Raw genomic sequence first — 14431 nt, 5'->3', positions numbered from 1 at the left:
ATTAACTAATTATTATTGTAAATGTAATATTGTAGATATCCATAACCTATTTATGTTACAACAAACTCATAACCTTCATAGGTTATCCAATCCCATAACCTTCTCCACTTTTACCTTGTAACATACACTCCACCATGCCCTATAAATAGGGATGTAAGGTACCTTTGTAAAAGACACCACAGTTGAGTTCAATATTAGCTCTTTGTTTCTCTTATGCTTTTCTCTCTTATCTTGCTTTCTTTATTATTTTATTGTTCACATTCTTCTTATTTCATCACACGTTATCAACACAAGTCTCTATCACTTGGGAGATTTTGTTGAGATTAGGGTTGATTCATTGGAATACCAAGAACAATAAAGATCCTACATATTAGTTAGGTATTTAAAATTAAAGTTTAAAAAGGTGAGTACTCTATTTAAACCATATATGTGATTTATGTGTTTGTGAATTGATTGTTAAGATATATTTGATTAGATCAAATTATAAACTTGATATAAGTATTATGTGAGCATTGAAATTAAAATCCTTATAATTAATCTTTAGTTGCTTGTTATGTAATTGAGTTAGGAAATTACGGGAGTTGTGATTCCATGGGTAAGAGATTTAAATAAAACTTATGAGTTGTTGTGCAAACCTCTCTCTAATCTATATCACATGCACACAATGCATTTTGAAGTACGTTGAATTCTATTCTCAATTCAATTTGTTACTTTGCCAACTGTTTGTATATATATAATTATAGACATTCTCATCGTATTTTCAATCTTTGTCTTTTCAAATTCAATTTGATTTTAATAAATATTCCAAAAGGCATTTGTAGCGCTTTTGTTAGGCATTTGATATCATAGTTTTGTTGATGACGTGTGCATATCAATATTTTATCAATGCTTTTGCTAGGGTAAAATTCAACATGTGTAACTTGTTATATCTTTATTCCTTTGCTAAAAGGTAGATTCTTTTATTTGTTCTTATCCTATTTATGATATCATAGATATCACAACCGATGTTATAAATCATGCATGCATCATTTTTTTTGTGTGATGTATTTAAATTCTATCATAGATTGTAAATCATGCATCTTAATTCTCTTATATTTAAAAGATTTGTTTGAGATATTTTTCTAATTAATTTATATTTTCTATATCTTAGAATATAATTGTTATTTATGAAAAAATAAATTAGGATATTTGTTTCCTTAATTGGATTGTATATTTCTTAGTAAGATTTGAGTTTCTTTTAAATAAAAGTAAATTTCTCTCAGAATAATATTATATTTTATTTGTTAAGATTATCTTCTACCAATATTATTTTATCTTTCAAATATGAGAATAAATATTCAAAATTATCTTTAATTTTATTTGCAAAGATTCAAGATATTAAAGATTATTTCTTAAAGCGAAATTGTTTTAATAAGATTAACAATGCACTTATAATTAAAAGATCAATGAATTAGAAATAAGATTTGACTAAGAGAACTATGTATAAGGATTTTTCTGACTATTTAAGATGACCGTAAGAAACACCTCTACTTGGGAACTAACCTAGGAGTTGAATTAGTCAATTTTTATTTGCTATGGTAGAATTGAAATTTACTTGAAGGTTGAATATTTAAATTATTCTCATATGGATAAATTTGTGAGCTTTTGAAATTTATATGTAATGATTATATATATTTGATTGAATTTCTTTATGGCAAAGTTTGAAAGTTATGCATAATAGCTAATTACTCTTCCTAAAGCTAATTTTGATTTGATAACACCCGAAGTTGCTTAAATCAATTAATGCTCATTATTTTTGTAAGTTATGCATAAAAGCAAATTACTCTCCCTAAAGCCACTTTTGATTTAATACACATAAAGTTGCTTAAATCAATTAGTGTTCATTGTTTTTGTCTTGCAGCTCTAATTGCACATATTTTAAATTAATAAATGCTTATAAATAAACCAATAAGCATATATCAACATGTTATGCTCTTGTATTAGCAGTTTGAGAAAGAAAGTTTGAAACATTGCGATGAATGTTTATCTAATATTTTTTGAGGTTAAATAAAATATACGAGCAGATGTTTCTACGAAAAAATAATGAATTTTGACCAAATAATAAAATATCATTCTCTGAAGTGAATGTTCCAATATTTAATTATCAAGGTTGGAATCATGTTAATAAAGAAAGATAATTATTCTATTAAAACCACACACATATAATGTTTTGAAGGAAAATTTCATTTTTCAAATGTGATGCAAAAGAGACAATAATCTTGTATTTGTCATACAATAAGAGTTAAAATCCTTACAAATGAAAAGGAAACGATGTGTGAAAACAAAATTCGAGAATTTATTTGACGATGTGTGAAAACAAGATTCGAGAATTTATTTGAATATCTTGAAGAGATCATAACTTATCTTTTTAACTCCTAAATATGATATTATGTTACAAGTTTCTTAGAATCTTTTGAAGAGATTATTATTGTTTTTAAAAACTTATATATGAGATATTTGGATTTCTTTTAAATCTCATGAAGAGAATAAGAATAAATAATATTTATTATTGCATATAGTACATCTATGCATATTATACTTAAAAGTAGACAATATGTTTTCAAAAATTCAAATTTTTGGAGTGAAAAATCAAATATGATATCAAGTCTACAGGACTTGATTAAAGATTTTGAAAAAGAAAATTAGATTTAGTCAGATGAGCAAAATTGACAATTCATATACTTTATTCTCTTGTAAATCAAAGAGAAGTTTAGTAAATTTAGAAGGTATACATTGTAATAGATATCATCTAGAAAGACTGATAATAAGATAATATATGATATTTATATACTATATTTATTGTCTTGTATGGAAAGTGCATATAAAAAAGTTATGTTTTTCTTTCTAAATTGTATTCACACATATTTGTGTAGTTGAAAATATGCAACAATGAACCTGAAGTTCATTGATCCAAATATATTTTCCTTTGACGTAGATGAGTCCTTTTTGGTCAATAGTGAAAATAATCATTGAAAATATACATTGACATCCATTGAAGAACTAGAAGATTCTTCCATCTAATAAATTTTCATGATGTTGTGTTCTCAAGAGATTAATTATCAAACTCTCACTAGCTAAAATTGAAATTGAACCTTTCCTACTTTGGCAACAGATTGATGGTTTTATGATTTCCGTTGGCTCATTCAGTTGATGGTTGACGCGTTCTGTATATGCGATGAAATAATAATGCTTATGAGATTTAACGCTCAATTTTCTTTAGTCAAACCCAAGTGCAAATTTGACCAAAGTTCCTGGTGAGTCTAGGGTCAAATGCAGGGATTGCTTGTAAGCACTCGATGAAACTAAAAAAATGATCTTAGCCCGAGTTAAAATGTTTAGAGAAGTGATCGAATAAGCAAACTTAAACCTAACTATGCGATGAGGATTGTGTTTAAAATGAAGCAGTGTGAGTTGAATAACAATTATGCGATAGGAGGGTTGGGAAGAATTTTTACTAACATTTTCTAAACAACTAGATGAAATATGCGATCAAGCTATACACTCAATGTTACGACCAACACTTCTCAGTGTTCTTTGCCACATTATCTTATCTCTAAGATGCATGCGATAGGTGTAATATGCAAAGAATGTACTTATTTCTAAGGAACATTTTCTCTTGTTTTATAAGATCTTAATCTAAATTCTTTAAAACTTAGATTAGCTTTACTTAGAAAAATTTCTCAATTGATTCAAACAACAAATATAAGCATGCATAAAACAAGTTGATCGCATGATTCCTCCAGTTATTTAGTCGTGTTAGCTATAATCTTCTCAACCCATGAAGCGATTTAGCTATTCATGATATTAGTAAAAAAGATAGACAAGATATATAATAAACATGTATTCATACTGCAATTCTGAATTTGTCAATACACGAAATATAATACAAATACACAAACAAAGAGAAAGGGTTAGAGAGTCAAGTCGTGGTTCGCAATGTCTTGCTTCCTCCGACTCGTTTTACAGCTGTTTCACTTAAATGATTGTACAATATTATCTTTGTCTTTCCCTAGAATCCTAAGCTCTCACCAAGGAGTTTTTATGGAAAATTGATAGGGGTTTCTAGCATAATCCCTTCTTAGGGTATTCTTTTCATCTTCCACAATGTATCCCCTAATATATGTCACGATGTATATTAACGTGCTCTCTGCATGGCATTTGCATAGGTATTTATAGGCGTTCGCGAGCACTCCTTTTCTCAAACTCATATTGCATCGATGGGGTGCATTAAATTCCATATCCTATCGCGTTGTCTGCAATGTATCAATGGTTCATTGAATCTTCAACAAAGTTTTCCTATCAGCCACCAACGTAACTTGTGATGTGACACCCACCACCCATGTCACATCATGCCTCACGCTTGCAGCTTATGTGATCATTTTTCCTTTTCTTCTCAGGAAACTTCTTGCCTTGAACGTATCAGTGGGTAAGCGATCGCACAATCATCAGATTGCTAAGGATATTCTGCATAGAAGTAGCTAAATTAGTCTGGAATTGAAATATGTTATGCGTTAGAAGTATGTGATCGCATTCCTCACTTTTCCTATTTCTTTACGCGGGGCACCACCTACTACCCTTTCTTCTTTTCTTCCTTTTTTTGTTTTTCCGTATCCTTTCTCTTCACATCCACCTTCCCTGCCTTTGCTTTATACACTTAGCACGCTAAACTTTCTCCTTTCTTGTTCTCTTCATTTCTTTGCTTTCTTCTAGAAGCTCCTTTTCAAATTCCATTGCAGTGCGTTCTGTGTTGTCCATTGATTTTTCAAACTGAGATGGAACATTCATGCGATCAAGTTCTTCATCGCGAATCTCGTGACAAAGTTTTGTCGCTGTGATTAGACCTTCATCCTTCCTTATTTCACCAAGGCCTTCCCTTACCTTTTTGGCCTTTCTTTGGAATTCCTTCGACAATGCCTCTGCAGTAGAGGCAGAAGCACCTACTCCATTGCTTCTTTACCTTCTTTCTTTTTCACTTCTCTCAAGGGGCTTTTCCTTTTCAACCACCTCGATGCCGCCTTGTGCCTCCTTAGTCACCATGTTGATTGATTCAAGTGGCAATGGCTCAACTTTAACTTGCTGACCGCTTGGTTGATTGACCATGCCTTCTTCCAAGGATTCGAGAGGGTTTGGATTTTTTAGAATTTCTCCATAAACCACTTGCTCATCCTTACGCCTTGCTTCGCTTGTGGCGAAGGCAGATGGTTGACGGTGATTATGGGGTGATGAGGATTGGGATGCTATTGTGGCTGATGGGATGAGTGTGGGGTTGAATGGTGAAAGTGACACCACCATAGGTGGTGGCGCGTAAGTCAGTGCAGCAGCGATCGAGAACGAGATTGGGTTGAAGGAAATCGATAGGGACACCACTTCGTAAGAGAAAGTGGGGGTGGTTGATCGAGCTGAAGAAGAGGTATTCTGGCCTGCCATTTGATCGTGGAAGGAGTAGGAATGATCGGAGAGAGGGTTTGAGGGATTTTTAAGTTCACGGGGAAGCTTCGGAATGCAAAGGGCTTAGGGTTTTAGGTTCGCGTAGAGAAAAAGAGTGTTCGAAGAGGGAGAGGGGTGAAGAGGAAACTAATGGTTGCCTCATAATTCGAGGCAATGATAGCACCACACACATTAATGGTGGACTGGCATCATATCTTTTCATCGTCCCATTGTGGGATGATATATCGTTCCCTCACCTGCGATGAGTTCTTAGAGATGCGTTGGGATATAATTTTCATGCATCACCAAGACTCATCGCATTAAGAACCCCTACTTCCCCCTTCTCTAAGGTTATCCCTTTTTTTTTAATAGCTAAAGATAACCAAATACAAATAAAAAAAAAAAAAAGCAGCAATAATTAAGCAATACGAATAAAGGATAGGAAAAAAAAAAAGATAAATGGAAGTAAAGGATACCAAAAAGGATACAATATGTCCCTTGAAGGATATTTCTTTATTGTGCAGGGACTTCCTTCTATCGCATCATTCGGGCTTTCCTAGATCTGTGGAGGTCTTTTCGCAATCGAGATCCCCTCTATAGTAAGATTTGATGTGTTGTCCATTAACTTTGAAAGCGTTGGCTCTGTCTTCACTAACCAATTCCACTGCTCCATGCAGATAAACTTCCTTGATGATGAATGGTCCTGACCAACTCGATTTCAGCTTGCCTAGAAAAAGACGTAACCTATAATTAAACAAGAGAACTTTTTGGCCAATTTCAAAATTTTTCTTACGAATGTGTTGATCATGCCAACACTTTGTTCGCTCCTTGTATATTTTGGCGTACTTATATGCTTGCAATCTCCACTCATCTAATTCCAATAATTGCAGCGTCCTTGCTTCTTGTGCAGTTTTCAAATCAAAATTGAGCTTTTTTGTAGCCCAAAATGCCCTGTATTCAAGCTCCAACGGTAAGTGATATGCCTTGCCAAAGATGAGTGCATATGGGGACATTCCTATGGGAGTTTTATATGTGGTGCGATATGCCTATAACTCATCATCGAGTTTTTTAGCCCAATTTTTTCTTGTCAGATTAACCACTTTCTCCATATACTGTCTTGATTTCTCTATTTGATACCTTTGTCTGACCATTGGTCTGGGGGTGGTATGTTTTTGCTATTTTATGGTGCACGTTATATTTGACTAGAATCTTACTAACGATGTGATTGATAAAATGTGTACCTTCATCGCTTATAATGGCATGTGAGGTGCCAAAGCGAGAGTAGATATTTTTCTGCAAGAATTTCGAGACTGTGATCGCATCATTCGAGGCACAAGTAATCGCCTCCACCCATTTTGATACATAGTCAACAATTAGTAGAATATAGTTGTGGCCATTAGACAGTGGAAATAGCCCCATGAAATCGATTTCTCAGACGTCAAATAGTTCCACTTCTAAGATGACATTCATTGGCATTTCGTTTTTTTCAGAAATGTTTCTGGTGCGTTGGCACCTGTGCATTTTATGACATAGTCGTGCGCATCCTTGAATAAGGTAAACCAAAAGTATCCACTTTGCAAGACCTTTGTAGCAGTGTGTTGACTTCCAAAGTATCCACCATAAGGCGATTCATGGCATTAATAGATGATGCGATGAAATACCGCCTCAGGAACACATTGTTTCAGGATATGGTCAGGTCCCATTTTATACAAGTTGGGCTCATCCCAATAATATAATTTACAATCATGCATGAGCCTTTTCTTTTGTTGAGAAGTATAATCTTCTGGGAATTGCTTGCAAATAAGAAAGTTGACAATATCTGCATACCAAGGCAAGTATTCATCAATTTTCAGCAACAGTTCGTCAGGAAATGAAACGTTCATAGAAGGTTATACTCGATCATTTCCATGATGTTCAAGGCTTGACAAATGATCAGCGACCTTGTTCTCTGTCCCTTTTCTATCTACAATCTTGGCGTCAAACTCCTGTAGTAAGAGGACCCACCTGATCAATCTTGGTTTTGCATCCTTCTTGGTCATTAAATATTTGATAGTAGAGTGATCGGTGTGAATGATGACCTTTGATCCTAGAAAATAGGGTCGAAGCTTCTTCATAACAAACACCACTGCCAACAACTCCTTCTCAGTGGTCGTATAGTTCTCTTGGGCGCTATTAAGAGTTTTACTTGCATATGCGATAGGATGAAGAATCCTTTCTATTCGTTGAGCTAATGCTGCTCCCATCGTATATCCGTTGGCATCACATATGAGTTCAAATGGTTTTGTCTAATCTGGAGAAATTAGTACAGGAGCTGAGACTAGTGTTTTCTTCAATTTTTCAAGTGAATTCAAACAATTGTTGTCAAAATAAAAAGGTTGATCCACCTCCAACAACATATTTAGAGGCCTGGCAATTTTTTAGAAGTCTTTGACAAATCTGCAGTAAAAACTGGCATGCCTCAAAAAACTTCTCAAAGTTTTCACATTTGTTGGTGGCGGCATCTTCTTAACGGCCTCAATCTTAGCTCGATCAACTTTTAGGCCAGTCTTAGAAACCTTGGGCCAAGAGCAATTTCTTCAGTCACCATGAAATGACATTTTTCCCAATTCAAAACCAAATTTGTGTCTTCACACCTTTTTAATATTTTCTCTAAATTCTCCGAGCATACTTCATATGTCTTCCCGTAGACTGAAAAATCGTCCATAAATAAATCAACAGAATCTTCGAGATAATATGAGAAGATGACCATCATGCACCTTTGAAATTTACTAAGTGCATTGCACAATCCAAATGGCATGCGAAGAAAAGCGAACGTCCCATATAGGCATGTAAACGTTGTCTTTTCCTGATCTTCTGGTGTGATCATAATTTGGTTGTACCCCGCATAGTCGTCCAGAAAGTAAAAATAGTCATTCCCCGCCAGTCTATTCAGCATTTGATCAATGAAAGGTAATGGGAAGTGATCTTTTTTTGTCGCGTTGTTGAGTTTCCGGTAATCCATGTAGATTCTCCAACTGGTAACTATATCCATGGTATTAGTTCGTTGTTTTTATTGGGAACGACTATCATTCCCCCTTTCTTTGGCACACATTGCACTGGGCTGACCCACGTGCTATCTGAGATGGGTAGATAATTCCAGCATCTAGCCATTTGATGATTTCCTTTTTTACCACTTCTTTCATCGTAGGGTTCAACCTGCGTTGAGCTTCAACAGAGCCCTTTTGTCCCTCTTCTAATTTAATTTTGTGCATGCAATAGGATGGGTTATTCCCTTAATATCAACAAGGGTCCACCCTATAGCTTTGTTGTACTTTTTTAACACTTCAAGAAGGGCTGCTTCTCTTTCTTTGGTAAGTGTGGATTATATGATAACTGGCAAGATTTCATTTTATCCCAAGAAAGCATACTTCAGATGAGCTGGTAACACCTTCAGTTCTAGAACTGAAAGTTGTTTTAGAGAAGTTTTATTCACTCATTTTTCTTCCTCCATAATCAGCGGTTCACAAGTTATCTGTATCACGATCATCGCATTACATGATTTGACTGCGGTGTGGGCCTCCTCCTCTGATTCTTCATTTATTTCCCAATCAAAGCCACATGGCCATTCCTCATTCGGGTAGCTCATTGCCTTAATGATGCTGAACTTCACTTTTGGCCATTGATATTCATTGCAATCTCTCCTTTGTACACATCAATCTGAGCTCTCCCAGTGGAGAGGAATGGTCGTTCCAAGATAATAGGGACATTTTTATCAGCTTCATAGTCGAGTATGATGAAGTTTACAGGAAGGATGAATTTATCAACCTTGACCAACACATCTTCCAACTTTCCTTCCGGATGAACAAGCGATCGGTCTGCTAATTGGAGGGTCACTGATGTAGGCATGAGTTTTTCGATCTCCAATTGTTTAAAAATTGACAGAGGCATTAGGTTTATGCTTGCCTCTAGATCGCATAGTGTATGCCCAATATAAATTCCTCCAATTGAGCAAGGTATTGTAAAACTTCTAGGATCTCTTATTTTTGGAGGAATGATCGCGTTGCGACCTGCGTTAGAGCCACTATCTCGTACTTCCCTATGCTTCTTTTCTTGGTTATAATATCTTTCAAGAACTTAGCATACGTGGCCATTTGCTCTATTGCTTCAACAAAAGGGGTGTTGATATGCAGCTGCTTCAATATTTCCAAGAAGCGTCGGTATTGATTTTCATCGCTTTTCTTCTTTTCTAGCCTTTGTGGAAATGGAGGTGGTTGCACTTCTTGTGTTGTTGATGGAGCTTTTGTGGTTATTTCTTCTGGTTCTTGTTCTTCCTTCTGAACACTTTCCTCAGACGCATGATCTTCGCCTTGTTGGATTTTCGATTCTTCATGTGATTTTCTTTTTACAACCTTTGCTGTCATGCGTTCACTTCTTAACGTCACCGTCTGGCATTGTTCCTTGCCTTTGTCTCTCATATGGTGAGGAATTTCAATGGTGTTAGGAAGTGCTCCTTGTTTTCTATTATTCAACTCACCTTCAATCTGGCCCATTTGTACTTCAAGATTATGAATGTATGTTGCTTGATTTTGAAGAACTGTTTTATTATTTTGAATGTATTCCTTCAGTAAATTTTCTAAAGAAGAGGATGAGGGTGAATGAGATGAATTGGTTGTCTGTTGAAATCCGTTTGGTCTTTGTTGAAATCCTGGTGGTCCATCTCTATGGGCATTGTGAGCATTGACTTGTGCTTGTTTCTGATTACCACCCTAAGAGAAATTCGGATGGATTCTTCAGTCAAGATTGTATATGTTGGAGAAAGGATTATTTTTAATGAAGTAGACAGATTGAGGATTGCGTGGGCATTCCCAAAGGAGTGAGGTTCTTCACAAAGGACACAATTTTCGTTGTTCATTTGGGAAATCGCATTCACTTGCCTGCCTTTTGCACTGGTCTTTGTCATGTTCATCGCCTGCAACAAGTTTTTCATCGCATTAACTTGTGTTTGTAGAGATGCGATAGCGTCATAGTTCTGAGTTCTGTTGGTTTTGGACCCATATTCATTTTCCTGTTAGTCTTCGTGATTGTTTGAGATTCGATCCAATATATTATTGGCCTCAATGTAAGTTTTGTCTAGAAGTCCACTTGTCGCCATAGCATTCACAGTGGTCTGCGATTCTGAGTTCAAGCCATAGTAAAAGATTTCCATCTGGAGACAATCAAGGAGTCCATTATGCGAACAGTTCCTAACTAGTCTTTTGAATCTCGCCCATGCATCGTTGAGTGTTTCTGATTCTCCTTGTTGAAAGTTTGTGATTAACCTTCTTCTCTTTGCATTTTTCATTGGTGGGAAGTACTTTTTCATAAACTTCTCTACCGATTGTTCCCATGAAGTTATCTCCTCTGGTTCAAGCGAATACGATCGTTTTCTAGCTTCGTCGCATAGTGACAATGGAAATAGTGTAAGTTGTACTTCCTATGGTGTGATGTTTAGAAATACAAAGGTGTTGCATATTTCGATAAAACTCCTCAGGTGAGCGTGGGTATCTTCACCACGTCTTCCCCCAAATTGCCCAACCGTTTGAATCATTTGAGGCATTATGGGCTCCATTTCAAATCTTGTTCCATCCAAGGGCGGTCGCATGATTTCTAGAGAAAAATCATACAAGTTGGGTGATGCATAGTCTCTGATGGGTCTATTGCGATCATTTGCCAACAAAATTGGGTTGGCGATTGCTTCATTGTGATTATTTTCTTCTCGTAGTTCCTCCAGGTGGTTTTGTTGTTCGGCCATCCCATGAGCTCTGTTTTGTCTTCTTCTTCGGTTGGCTCTCTGTCTTCTGCGAAAAGTTCTCTCTATTTCTGGGTCGTATACAACCTCAATAGTATTTTCTTCGCTCACACAACACTTTCATCTTTCTCGCAGTCAAGGTATAATACTCCAGAAGGTCGAGGTCTACAAAAATCAATAAAAATATCTTTAGCACACTTAGTTACCGCAATCCCCAGCAACGGCACCAAAAACTTTATGTGTTATGTACATGCGATGAAATAATAATGCTTACGAGATTTAACGCTCAGTTTTCTTTAGTCAAACCTAAGTGCAAATTTACCCAAAGTTCCTGGTGAGTCCAGGGTTGAACGCAGGGATTGCTTGTAAGCACGTGATGAAACTAAAAATATGATCTTAAAGTGAGTTAAAACGTTCAAAAAAGTGATCGAATAAGCAAACTTAAACCTAAATATGCAATGAGGATTGTGTTTAAAATGAAGCAGTGTGAGTTGGATAACAGTATGCGATAGGAGGGTTGAAAAGAATTTTTATGAACATTTTCTAAACAACTAGATGAAGTATGCGATCAAGCTATACACTCAATGTTACGATCAACACTTCTCAGTGTTCTTTGCCGCATTATCTTATCTCTAAGATGCATGTGATAGGTGTAATACGTAAAGAATGTACTTATTTCTAAGGAACATTTTCTTTCGTTTTATGAGGTCTTAATCTAAATTCTTTCAAACTTAGATTAACTTTACTTAGAACAATTTCTCAATTGATTCAAGTAACAAATATAAGCATGCATAAAACAAGTTGATCACATGATTTCTCAAGTTATTTAGTCGTATTAGTTACAATCTTCTCAACTCATTAAGCGATTTAGCTATGCATGATATTGGTGAAAGGGATAGACAAGATATATAATATGTATTCATACTGCAATTCTGAATTTGTCAATACAAAAAATGCAATACAAATACACAAACAAAGAGAAAGGGTTAGAGAGTCAAATCGTGGTTCGCAATGTCTTGCTTCCTTCGACTCATTTTATAGTTGCTTCACTTAGATGATTGAACAGTATTATCTTCTTCTTTCCCTAAAATCCTAAGCTCTCGCCAAGGAGTATCTATGGAAAATTGACAAGGGTTTCCAGCATAATCCATTCTCAGGGTATTCTTCTCATCTTCCACAATGTATCCCCCGATATATGTCATGATGTATATTAATGTCCTCTCTGCATGGCATTTGCATGGGTATTTATAGGCGTTCACGAGCACTTCTTTTCTCAAACTCATGATTGCTTTAATGGGATGCACTAAATTCTATATCCTGTCGCACCGTCTACAACGTATTAGTGGTTCATTGAATCTTCAACAAAGTTTTCCCGTCGGCCACCAACGCAACTTGTGATGTGACACCCACTGCCCATGTCATGTCAAGCCTCAATGCTTGTAGCTTATGCGATCGTCTTTCCTTTTCTTCTCAAGAAAATTCTTGCTTTGAACGCATCAGTGGGTATGCGATCACACAATTATCAGACTGCTGAAGGATATTCTGCACAGAAGTAGTTAAATTAGTTTGGAACTGAAATATGTTATGCATTAGAAGTATGTGATCGCATGCCTTGTTTTTTGTATAGATTTTTTGGTAAAAATTATCTAAATTTCATGTCTTTGCCTTATTATTTTAAATGAAAGAGATACAATAACTTGTATTTTTACATGTTATCAATGGTCACATATATACTTATTATTTTGTTTTGATAATGCTAGTGAGTTTGCATCCCAAATATTTGATAATTGATTGGGATAAATGTTGAAAATTTTGTAGCTTATGTTCAAATAGTAAAACTTTTAGATATGTATGAGATCACGTTATTATGTATGCTCAATCAATGACTAATGAGCTTATGGCCAGGAGCCAAATATATTTCATATGTAAGATATGCAATAAATATTTAAATTGTTCGACAACAACAATTAAGATGATGGAGCAATTAGAATCTACGTTGAAATTGATTTTACATCAATTAATTACTTTGAACCCCTGACGGGTGGATTGTTTACTACACAATTTAATTGTTATTATGAGACAAACTTTCCAACAGTAGGGGGAGGAGTTAAGGAAAAGTTGGAAAACTAAATTGAATAAAATACATAAGTATTGTCTCATTTTGATCATCATATAGATCACTTTGAACCAGAAGTTTAAAAGATAATTCATTTGTGAAATATTGTAAATTAATACTAGGTGCATTTACAGAACATTTACAGTTGCAAGAAAGTGACTAAGTTATATTTAATGGTTGTGTACACTATCTAAAATTGATATCCCAATGTAATACGTTGTCAATACTAATGAGTCTGCAACATGCCTAGAGTGTGATAGATACTTTGGTTCCAAAGATAAAGATCCTCGAAAAGATAGTCAATAATCAAAATGACTCAGTTAAGAATATGGATATTCTAGAATAAATCCTAAATATGAGCACTCATAAGAATCTTGAAGTAAATGAATATGATAAAGCGATATTGATAAATTATATGTCATGACAAGAAAAAGATGGACCATACTTGAATAAGTTGACAACATTTTTGTATACAATGTTACTCACGATATTATTTATGTAAATGAGTATTATATACTCTGATATACTGGAAAAAAATGTCGCGACATAGATAATGATTGACTTATGAGGAAAGAAATGATATAATAGAAATAAACTTATTTGTCAAATGGTGATAACTAGTAGTTCAAACATTAAAGAACGTCAAACATGTGGGATACAAGTGAATATTTGTAAGAAAAACAAATAGAACGAGGTTACACTATATAACGTGAGACAAGTTCCACAATTCTCACAAAGAAATGGTATTGATCATAACAAGACATATTCTTCTACAGAGGATACAATACCACGAGATATCAAATTTATCTGATTGTGTATGAAAAGCTTAACATACATCTTATGGATGTGGCTAGTCATTATATATTTATATGAATCTCTTAATAACCATATCCCTAAAAGATTAGAGGTACCAAATTCATATAATTCAAATATTAAAGAATCATATATAAAACATTCCTGAAGAATGTGATATAATTATTTTATTAAATATAGATATAAGGGTATAAAAATAACCCCTATTTGTCCATATGCTTTATTAAAGAAATCACAACCTGATATTTATTATATATATATTATTTATA

Source organism: Benincasa hispida, chromosome 1 (assembly GCF_027475165.1).
Source record: "Benincasa hispida cultivar pf3 chromosome 1, pf3_genome.v1.1, whole genome shotgun sequence".
Lineage (NCBI taxonomy): Eukaryota > Viridiplantae > Streptophyta > Magnoliopsida > Cucurbitales > Cucurbitaceae > Benincasa > Benincasa hispida.
Note: the sequence above shows the minus strand (reverse complement) of the source record.